The sequence below is a fragment of the Coptis chinensis genome, chromosome 3 (genome assembly GCF_015680905.1).
Source record: "Coptis chinensis isolate HL-2020 chromosome 3, ASM1568090v1, whole genome shotgun sequence".
NCBI lineage: Eukaryota > Viridiplantae > Streptophyta > Magnoliopsida > Ranunculales > Ranunculaceae > Coptis > Coptis chinensis.
The window spans coordinates 33,218,391-33,230,441 of record NC_141458.1 but is presented as its reverse complement, the minus strand read 5'-3'; the positions used below and the strand labels follow the sequence as shown (position 1 = coordinate 33,230,441).

The 12,051-nt window shown below is 38.3% G+C and overlaps 1 pseudogene; it reads right to left on the bottom strand.

Annotated features, from left to right (window-relative positions):
• Window positions 1-8,364: 8,364 nt before the first annotated feature.
• Window positions 8,365-11,687, bottom strand: LOC147509246 (uncharacterized; annotated as a pseudogene).
• Between the last annotated feature and the right edge of the window lie 364 nt (window positions 11,688-12,051).

The window sequence follows — 12,051 nt, the reverse complement described above, 5'->3', positions numbered from 1 at the left end:
TGATTTGGGCATTGGCGGTTGCCAAGAAAGGACGCCCTAAGATGATGGGAATGAAATCATGAGCAACTTCTGTGTCAAGAATAACAAAGTAAATTTTGGATAGTAAAAATCCTGAACTTTAACGAGAATATTTTCAACTACACCCTTGGGATACTTAATAGAACGATCGGCTAACTGCAAAGTCATTTTGGTTGGTTAAAGTTTTGTTAGACCTAATTGTTTATATAAATAAAAAGGGAGTAAGTTAACACTAAGCCCCGTGTCTAATAAAGCGGTTGTTATGAAGGTATCACCTAAGGTGCATTGTCTGATGGGGCGACCGGGGGTCCTTGTACTTAACAATTCCGTTATGTTCAGGATAAAGAGGGATATTGTTCAGTTAAGAATGCTTCATGGGGTATGTTGGTTTCCTCTTCTTGGTGCACAACTCTTTTAGAAACTTAGCGTGTCCGGGTAGACTTTTTATAGCTTCTAGAAAAGGTAGGTTTATAGTCAAATTTTTAAACACTTCCCTAATCTCATCAAAATTCTCGTCATTTTTAAAAACACAACTAGTCTTTGGGGATATGGTGCTTTTATCGCTATTTTACTTGAAGGGATAAAAGTATTATTAGGCTTTGCTTTATCTCTATCCGTTTTCCATCTAGGTATCCATATTGGAACCCCTACAGGTGTGGTCTTCACTTTCTATTATTGGATCTTGTAATGTTTTCCCTTTTGGTTGTGGTTTAACCGGTACTTCTACGGTTGTAGGGTCTTGGTTTCTATTATAGTATGTGGTATGGTATCATTTTTAGTTTGTGGGTAATCTTTAGGCATAGTCACTTGGTTATCAACTACTTGCCTGAGCGAAAGGGTAGTGATTTGCATGGAGTCCCCCTCGGGTTTATATTACCATTATTAATGAATACTTTTTATTTCGAAGGCGGTGTTTGTTGACTTAGGATTAGGCATTGCTTGACTTGGAAACACCGGGTTTGGTTATTATTTTGGTTAGAAGACATGTCAATAATCTTTTGGCACAAAGACGCATCATTTGCATTGTTTGTTTCATCATATTAGAGTTTTGATCATGCTGATCTTTCATTAAGTTGGAGTTTTGTTGCATAATTTGATTTTGTTTCTCCAACAAGGTCACTACTACTTTGTCTGTAGATGGTTGTATTGGAATTAAAGCTTGTTGAGCGTTCATGTCTTGATGTTGATAGTTCCGGGTTATGGGTACAAAAGCTCTATTCTCGGGTCACCTAAGTTCCCTTGTCCTTGATGTTGAGTTAACTGGTTGAAGTGTGATGGTTGTGGTGGTGTTTGTGCATAGACAAGAGGACAATAGAAGTCGGAATGCTCAAGACTACAACAGACATTACAACGAGTAGAGTTAATGTTCATGACTGGAGTGGGTTGTTGTTGAGCAGGGGATGGCATCTACTTTTTAGTGAGGGCATCGATAAGAGTTTTAAGCTCGAGATCATGTTTAACCTCACGAGAAGAAGGAGGAGGAGGCGGGAGGAATCGTTACCTCCCCAATTGTTGTTCCTCTTAGATTGATCTTCTAAGAATGTATAAGCCTCCAAGGCTCCTTTACTAAGAAAACTACCCCCGGACATGATATCTAGAACCTCCTTATGATAATGTGAAAGCCCGCTTGAAGAAAGCGAACAAAGCGTGTCTTTCGCAAGATTATGATCTTGGGCATTCAATGAGAAGATCGATTGAAACGATTCCAGGCCTCTGAAAAGGATTCATGAGGATTTGGCTGAAGAAATGAATCTTGTGAAGCATTTCATCAATGTCTTTAGTGGTGGATAAAATTGTTCCATGAACAATTGAACAAGTTGAGCCCATGAGTCCACGAGTTTGGCGTTTGGGCGTTAACAAAGGCGCCGCTTTGTCGGCTAGGGTGAAAGGAAACACCCTAAGTTTAACTTGATCCGGACTTACGCTTAGGATGATGGAATGTAGTGAGAACTTGGTCTATCCTACGCGTGTCTTTGGTAAAGGCTTTCTCGTGGTCTAAACCATGAAAACCGGTAACAAGTTAAATATATTAGGGGGATTGAAAATCCCCACTAGGTCTGCAAGAACGATGCGACTTAGGGCCATCGTTTAGGGCTTTATAAAAATCGAGAGAGGAGTCTCTTGTTCTTTAGCCATTGATGCAAGTGTAGTGTGTGAAATTCTAGATAGGCGTGTTGTATTTATTTCTATGAAAAACAAGCCTGATTATACTAGAATTAAAACTCCTCTAACAGAAGAGGCGAGGAGTGGAAGAAGGAGTACCTGAATGCCTCCTTGCTACGCGTTTGAATAGCGTCTTGTATACGCGTGTTCAGTGTATTTAACAAGTTATAACACTGAAAAACTTGAAAATTGAAAATTTGAATCGAAACTGTGAAAATCCGGCAAATTCAGCTGAGGGCGCTGGTGTGCTCTCTTTGGGCGAGGTCGCGCTCAAGGTTTTTATGAATGTCCAGTGTTTGAGTGCGGGTCGCGCTCGGTTTGGGCGCGGGCGCGCTCAAGGTTTTCGAATGTCCAGTGTTTTGGGCGCGGGTCGCGCTCCAGAGTTTTTAAGTTTTAGGCCTTTTATTCTACTCCAAAAAATCTGAAATTTTTACAGTAATTTTCTAAGACGTCTATCAAGTAGCCTGTAAATTTTCAGATCAATTGGAGCTGTAAAAGTCCCTCTACTGCCCTGCAAAGTTTGCGGACCAGTTTTCGGATGTCCAGTGTTTTGGGCGCGGTCGCGCTCAGTTTGGGCGCGAGTCGCGCTCCAGGGTTTTCAAGTTTTAGGCCTTTTATCGTACTCCAAAAAATTTGAAATTTTTACAGTAATTTTCTAAGACGTCTATCAAGTAGCCTGTAAAATTTCAGATCAATCGGAGCTGTGAAAGTCCCTCTACAGCCCTTCAAAGTTTGTGAAACGGTTTTCGGACACAATACAAACAACCGAATGGTTAACCCATCAAAACAAATCCAAAAATTGCCAAAGTTTTACTGGAGACTCCTGACAGATCCTAATTGTTCCTGTAAAAAATTTAGAGCAATTGGAGTTCTACAACCTCTCCTTATTGGCTGGTGTTCCAGATATTAAGTGTTTGCAACACTGCAGAAACACACTGGAAACACTCTACTATTTAGGAGGTCAAAACAAATCCAAAACTCATCAAATTTTTATTACAAACTCATGACTTAGGATATATACTCCTGTAAAAATTATAGAATTTTTAGAACTCCCTAAGTAACCTTACTCGTCTGTTTTTCAAGAACATACGGTGTGAAAACTGAAATGCAGCACTGTAAAGATCGTATTTTTTTCACAAGGTAAAACAACTTTGAAAAATCTGAAAATATTCCAGTAAATCAACAACACATTAAATAATATGTATGAAAATTTTCAGAATTTTCGAAAATTTAGAAATACCTTCACCGCAGTGTTTTTCTCTGTGAATCCGCAGCCCCTATGCCCGAAAACATTGAAGCAGTTCGAAAATTCAAGAAACAAGAATGAAAAATTAAAAGGGTGGGTGGGTAGAGAATGGGGGATTGCCCCTTGGATTCAAGCAATTGAATTCTTGTCTTGAACGAGATTAAGATGGCAGCGGCACAATTTGATAACACGAAAAAACAGTAAAATCCTAAATATTAATGCTACAAGAACACTAATACGAAATCCTACCGTTCTTACGTTTAAATCAAAATCTCTTACTCTCAAAACATAATCATGCAATATAATGAGTAAGGAATTCGTTCCACTCTTAATTCTCAAGACTTAAACAAATTCAATTGATCCAACACAAGGAACAATGGTGAGAGTGATGTGTTTGGTGTTTAAACTAAAACTAATTATAAATTTAAGACAACTAAATCTAAAGATTCTAACTTTATGAAATTTAACAAACAATAATTAAAATCTAACATCAATAACTACGAAATGACTAACAACCAAGAAATGAAATTAGATCTAAGCAATAGATAAATGACAAAATCGAATTTGATCAATAATAAACTACTTGATTTATCTAATGAAGCATTAACAATATTTTAATACTTTAAATTAAAACAAAGGAAATGAAAACTAATAAAAATGGAGATTCAAAACTAGATCTAGATCTAAAAACTAATCTAGATCTATCTTTTTCTAACCCTAAACTCCATTAACATTAGCTTCCTAACCTAACTGCCATTAACAAAGAGTCAAGCTTTTGTTTTTATACTTCCAGATCCAAAAATCGTGCATGGGCTTGGAGCCATATTTTGGGCCGGAAAATCGGGCCCAAAACCCAATTTCTTTAGTCCAAAATGGGCTCTTCAGCTGCAGTTGGCTTCGACAGATGGTTTATCCACTTCTGCTCCTCTGATTGGGCCAAGGCTTCAACCATTGGAAAGCTCTTTTCGAGCCGGTCGTTTTGACATAAGGTAGGCCCAATTCCGAGGTCTGAGTCCAAAGATATGGCATTCGGAAGTTCTAATGACTTTTGCTCCTTTATCTCGCTAAAGTGGCACATTTCTGCACATAATGGACTTTGAAGCCTGAAATGTATAAAAACACGTAATCAGTATTAACTCTTACTTATTATTCACATAATTGGTCTAACAGTATGATTATTAAGGGGTTAAAACTACAGTTTTGGGCTCTTATCATAATCCACCTTCTGGGTCGGTCGTGCTTGCTCAGCGGCTCTAGCTTCAGGTGGAAGCCATAACTTCTAGACATAGTGGGCATAGATAGGACATGTGGTAGCGTCCTTCACCTCCACTAGGGCGTCTGTGACTTGAAACCCCCAGTACTGCATGATCCTGGTGACCAGCACTGGTAGAGGGGCAGTTAACTTCTTCGGTTTGTAGAGTTGCTCAAAGATAAAGGAGACGATGAAAAAGCTGTTCTTCTGGTCTTGAAGAATCCATAAAAGATGAAGCATCGCATTACTTATATCCATAGGCTTGGTTGAGCCTAGCAGGTTGTAGGCTGTCCACTGAGATACTGCCAGCTGGTTCTTTTGTAGCGAACTCTGAAACACGCAGTTAGACTTGGGGTTTTTAAACCCTTCGAGAAGTGTCTCTACCATCATCACGTCAATGGTCTTACCATATAGGGACTGTTCCGCCTAAACATAAGCCTTCATAGGAATCCCTAGAACTCCACTCACCACCTCCTTAGTGAGCTCTAGCGAGCCTCCATCCTTGACAACTGCGATGCAGTCATCCTTCCCTCTAAGCATGCAGTTATAAAATGAAAGAGGAAGAGAGGGAGAATAAGCCGCACCTTCCAACAAAACCAAAGGTTCCCATCCTCTTCTTCTAATCTCAGCCTTGAAGTGCACTTCAAACAGATCGAAATAGAAGAGGTCTTGAAAATTTTGCTCCGACACGATTTTAAGAACTCGATCCATTTAGAGTAGGGATTGATAAAATTGGGGTTTTTAGTTGGAATGGGGGTTGAAAATAGAGCAGGATGTAAAATAATTGGGTGGAGGTGTGTTGAGGTGAGGTCGCGGTCGTGAGTTGGATAAGGGTGATCATGAGCTGGTGTGGGTGGCTAGGGTTGGGAATTTTTGTGATGGAGAAGATGGAATGTGGGCTTCCACGTCGGCTAAATAGTTTGATGGCACGTGCCTTGCACATGCCTCTTTAATGAATTTGAAATTTTGGCCCAAGCCCAAATGAAATCAGGAAATTCTGATCTTGTCCTCATTGCCTTGCCAACTTCAAGAGCCAATCCACACTTCGTTACTTGTCCGATCTTGACCCATGAGGTACTAAAACGATTAGCATCGAAAATGCATCGTAATAGTATAGGGTACACTCACATCCAACGGTGGATGAAATATAGATGGCTGGATTACTCTCTTAGACCTAGCGTAATGCACTGGGGGATAACACATGTAGACTTTATAAATAGAATTATTATGAGGTTGAAGACCGGGGTATGTTGGTGTTTAACAGTTCGAGCACCAGCCTTCTCTCATAGCTCGTCTCTTACGTGTGTATGAACTCTTACCTAAACTAGGAATGATTTTCGGTATATGTGTCCATATCTTAAGTTGCAGTTCTCTAGGAAGTGCTTGCACACGATCATTGAAATTGATCCGTCTAGTCTTGCTAGGTTGAGGGTTTTTGTTTGCTACAGAAGACATTTTTGAAAAGTTTTTTAGAAACGAGAGAGATTTAGAAGGAGAAAAGATTTAAACGATAGGGGAAAGATTTTTAAGAAAGGAAAATTTTGAAAATTTGAAAAAAAATTGAGTCTTTTAACATCAGATTCTCGAGACAAAATAGACAGGTGGAGACAAAAGATAGAATTAAACAGAGAATAGTATCACATTGGGTTACTCTATTTGTTTAATTCTCGTTTGGAAGGCAACCGTTTTTTTTTTTTTAGTTGGTTTTCTCATTCAAAATATATCTCTATCCATATAGAGGTTTTGCCAAGAAGATAAAATTATACATTAATCCGGTATCATTTTGGTTACTCCGGGCGTATAACTTTCATTTTTATATCCTCTGGTTTTGAAAACTATAGAGAGATGTTTTAAGAAACTCGTACTCAAAAGCTGTGATTCTAGATGTTACTACTTGAAACAAATCATAACAGATAATCTTAGGCAACTTTCGTGTCGGCTCTGTAGCAAACCCAATCTAGACAGACAGAGCTTCAGCTACACGAGTTGGGGGATTTACTGTGCAAGACATTGAATGTCCTGACCAGGGCGAATAGCTTGGTGATATAGGCGATCCTTAGTAAGCAAAGCTGATCTCAAACTGCCCCTAGATTGCATTGTTCTAGGGGTTGGTCTGTGTAAAATCCATTGCCCATTTTGAAAAATCACTTAACTATTGATGTATCGAGAATCATCTATTACAAGTGCGGTGAAAACAAATAATTTTATTAAAGAAAGAAAGAAACATTTGTATTTGATTTTTTGGTTTTTATGTTCCTAAATTGCTATGACAGAAAAATATAAACTATAAAACTACAAAGAAAAATCACTATAACGAAAGTGGTCCTCCCAATAGAAGGTGCTTGAAATTAAGTGATTCTAATTGCAAACCATCCCATGGTTTGGCCTCCCTAGATCTTCCACCTCTTGTTTTGCAAGTAGAAAAATCTAGTGAAGAGGACTAGCTCTATTTCTAGATAATCTAGTCTCTCCTCTCCTACTCTCTAGTTAGCCCTAGTTAATGCCATTCCAACTAGAGATAAAGATGAAGCTCAAAACAATTAGAAATCACCCATAGAAGGAAAAAGTTTTTGAAATCAAGGGCTCCACCTGCTAACCATCCCACGACCACGGTATGGCATTCCTATGGAAGATGAGACATGCTAAACAACTATGAGAGACAACCGTAAGACACCTTTACTCAATCTCCATTGCCCTCTGCTTTGTTTCACATCTCTTCTTTATAGAGGAAGGACTACTCAGCGTCAAAGATGAGATTGAAAGAAAAATGCTTATGTAAAAATAGAAAATGTAAAAATAGAAAGCAGGGAAATGAAAATAAAGACAGGAATTGTAAATGACAGGAATAGAAAAGCTATTCTAAAAAGAAGTGTAAAATAAAGAAAAGAAAAATTGTATACTTGCTCCATAGGGGTACACTACTCAAACGACGAATAAAAGTGCTAACGTGGAATGCGTAAGATATACTGTGGACATAAGGCTTCGGCACTTACAACCACACCTTCCAAGTGGAGAGGTCCGGTTATCTTATTGGTGTATCCCCTTAAAGCAAACGATGGAATGGAATGGGAAAGGAATACATCGGAAAAGAGGAGTCAGTCCTCGTAGATGGGATCTTGAAGAAGGATTTCTTCGACATCCATAGACCATACCTCAAGAAAATATTTGTGGCGCTGACCATTGACTTTAAAGGTACTGTTGTCATTATGGTTATTTAAAGTAATAGTCCCATAAAGGGTGACTTCAGTTATATTAAAAGGACTAGTCCATCAAGTATTCAGTTTTTCTGGAAAAAGATGCAAGCTAGAGTTATAAAGCAAAATGTTTTCACCAACTTCGAATTGTTATCATCAAATATGCTTGTCATGAATCCTTTTCATGTTGGTTTTGTAATCTTTTGAAAGGTCATAAGCATCATTTCGAATCTCTTCGAGCTCGTTTATTTGTAGTTTATAGTTTTCACTTGCCACATCGAGATTATAATTAAGGGTTTTTATTGCCCCACAAGGCATGATGCTCTAGTTCAACTGGTAGATGACAAGGTTTTCCAAAGACAAACCTATAGGGGGGACATCCCTATAAGTGTTTTAAAAGTAGTTATGTATTCCCATGGTGCATCGTTCAGTCGGAGAGACCAGTCTTTTCTATTTGGATTAACTGTTTTCTCCAAGATACGTTTAATCTCTCAATTAGAGACTTCTATTTGACCACTTGTTTGAGGATGGTATAGAGTTGCAACCTTGTGGGTTACTCCATATTTTTTTCATGATATGTGAAGCTTTAGTATTGGTGGAAGTATACTTCAAAAGAGTTTAGAAGTTGAGGTTTATCCTAAATTGTTTAGAGTTTGAGTGAGGGAGATAGAAGAAGAAAGGTAGACTCTTGAATATTAGAATGGTTCTAAGTTAATAAACTTGAAAGCTTTGATTGTTGATTAAAATGACTTGAAAGCATGAAATGAAGATTGATTAAAACATTGAAATGAAACAAGCAAACAAGATGAAGATTGAAACAAAGAACAAATAACAAGTTTGATTGAAATAAAGGAAATGAACTAACAAGTTGATTGAAATAACAAGAAATTAAAAACATGAATTGAAAAACAAGACAAGAAAATAAACAAACCAAATAGTTTGGATCCTAAGACAATGGATGAGTTCTCTCTCCTTTGCTTTTTGTTTATATACCCCTCCTTTTGCCATTTATAGATTTGCCCTCATCCATTATAAACTAGACACCTCACCCCTTTCACTTTTGCTTTTGTTTTTGCTTTATGGGTGTCTTCTTGACCAAGGTAGGTTTAGGGATAAGTTTTCATAATTTGAAATAAGGGCCTCCATCTTTGGTCTTCTGAATTGAGTCTTTTGATTGTTGACTTTGACCGTTAAGTTTGACCAATTGACTTGACTTTTTCAGCACTTTTACATAGCAGCTACTGGTCTTCATAATAAGCGTGATTAATGCTCTTTTTGGTGCTAAGACGCAGCTTTTATGATAAGTGGTATGAAATACTCCTTAACCTGAAAAAGGCAGTAAAAGCTATGAGTTGTCTTTTCGTTAAGCGTAAGAGGGACTGTAATGCAGCAATATAAGGGTAATAAAATGCACATTTGGGAGCTGATCAATATGTTCAAAAATTCGATTGCAAAAATGTGATCCACCATCACTTATGATAGCTTTTGGAACACAGAATCTTGAAAAAATTTTTTTTTTATGAACCTGATGACTGTTTTGTTATCATTGTTACGACATGGCATGGCCTCAATCCATTTAGATACATAGTCTACGGCTAATAGGATGTAGATGAAACCATTAGAAGTTGGGAAAGGTCCCATGAAATCGATGCCCCAGACGTCGAAAATCTTCACTATGAGAATGGGATTTAAGGGCATCATGTTACGTGCAGAAATACGACCGAGATGTTGGCAACGAGCACATGCTTTGCAATGAAGAAATGCATCGTGAAAGAGTGTTGACCAGCAGAATCCACATTGTAAGACCTTAGCAGTGGTTTTATTGGCACTAAAATGCCCTCCACAAGCCTTCTCATGGGAAAAGGAAAGAACAGCAGATTGTTCCCATTCTGGAATGCAACATCGAATGATCTGGTATGGGCAGTATTTGAAAAGATATGGGCCATCCCAATGATAGTACATTACTTGAGCCAAGAACTTCTTCCTCTGATTTCTATTCCACAATGGCGGAGTCTCTTCAGTCACCAGATAATTCACAATATCAGTATACCAGGGTGCAGAGAGGATCACGTAAAGATGCTCATTAGGAAAAAAAATCTAAAATGGCCTCGGAATCACTATCACTATCATCAGTTAACCTAGATAGGTGGTCAGCCACTGCGATTTCAACTCCTTTTTTATCTTTTATCTCCAAGGTGAATTCTTGCAGGAAGAGAATTCATCAGATCAACCTCTACTTAGCATCTTTTTTTGCTAGAAGGTACCTAAGTACTGCATGATCAGTGTATATTAAGGTTTTTGAACCTATTAAATAGGGATGAAATTTGTCTAAAGCATAGACAATGGCTAAGAATTCTTTTTCAGTGGTCGTATAATTCCGCTGAGCCTCATTTAGTGTTTTACTTGCATAGTAAAAAACTATAGGTCCCTTCCCATTTTTTGACCTAGAACAGAGCCAACAACGTAGTCGCTGGCGTCACACATGAGCTCAAACGGTTTTGACCAATCAGGAGGTTGAATTATAGGTGCAATTATTAAGGCGACTTTCAACTTTTCAAAAGCATGCATGCATTCCGAGTTAAACTCAAAGGGTGCATCTTTTATAAGAAGATTAGTTAAAGGTTTAGCAATTTTGGATAAATCTTCGATAAAATCCAGCATGGCCTAGGAAGGTTCGTATGTCACAGATGTTCCGTGGAATAGGTAGAGTAGAAATTTTGTATATTTTACCTTTATCAACTTTTATAACATTTTTAGACACAATGTGACCTAACACTATACCATTTTTTACCATGAAGTGACACTTTTCCCAATTAAGGACCAGATTCTTTTCCTGACAACGCACCAATACTTTGGACAGGTTGGATAAGCAATCATCGAAAGAATCTCCATAGAGGGAAAAATCATCCTTAAACACTTCCATGAATCTCTCCACCATATCACTAAAAATACGTAGCATGCAACGTTGAAATGTGCCAGGTGCATTGCAGAGACGAAAGGGCATACATGCATAAGCATATATTCCAAAAGGGCAAGTGAAGGTAGTCTTTTCTTGATCTATGTCATCAATTAAAATCTGAAAGTACCCTGAATACCCATCCAAGAAACAGTAATAAGCATGTCCTGCTAAGCGTTCAAGCATCTGATCTACAAATGGCAGGGGGAAATTATCTTTCCTTGTGACGACATTTAGCTTTCGGTAATCAATACAAATCCTCCACATGATGGGAACGTGTGCTGGTATCAGCTCTCCTTCCTCATTATGGGCTATTATAATCCCAGATTTCTTTGGCACTACATGAATAGGGCTGACCCATTCGCTGTCAGATATAGGGTAAATGATCCCAGCATCCAGTAATCTCAGGATCTCCGCCCTTACTACCTTTTTCATAGCTGGATTTAACCGGCGTTGTGGCCCTCTAGAGGTATTGACATTCTCTTCCATGTGAATCCGATGGGTGCAAATCTTTGGATCAATTCCTTTTATATCATCAAGAGACCAACCAATGGCAGAACGGTGTTCTTAAATCACTCTAATTAAGTGCTCTTCTTCCTCTTTTGACAACTGGGATGAAATGATGATAGGATGTGTACCATCGGTATCAAGATAGATATATTTTAAGTTAGGAGGGAGAGGCTTAAGAGCAGGAGTAGGTGTAGGTGTTATGGGTAACAATGTCTCTACAGGATTCTGTTCTTCCATTGAAAACACCTGCGCTGGTGATGTCTCTTTATGTTCAAGTAACTCAAAATCTGAAGTGCATAAGGGAACTGATTCCAAAGTTATCGAGGTATCTTCTTTATACTGATCCATATCAAACTCTTAATCTCTGAAGGATAAGAACTGATGCACCTCATTTTCTGGGAAAGTTCGGTCATAGTACTCTTGCACTACACTGTCTATCATAGTAACTTCGTCATCCAACTCTTCTTCCATTTGTTGTTACATCATCTTGAAAACATTGACTTCTACTGAAAGGTTCCCGAAAGATATGGTCATAGATCCATTATGGCAATTTATGAGGGCGTTGGCAGTTGCCAAGAATGGGTACCTTAGAATGATGGGTATGGCATCATGAGCTACTTCAATGTCGAGGATGATAAAATCAACAAGGTAGTAAAAATCATTAACCTTGACAATCACATTTTTTACAACTCCTTTTCGGTATTGATAGATC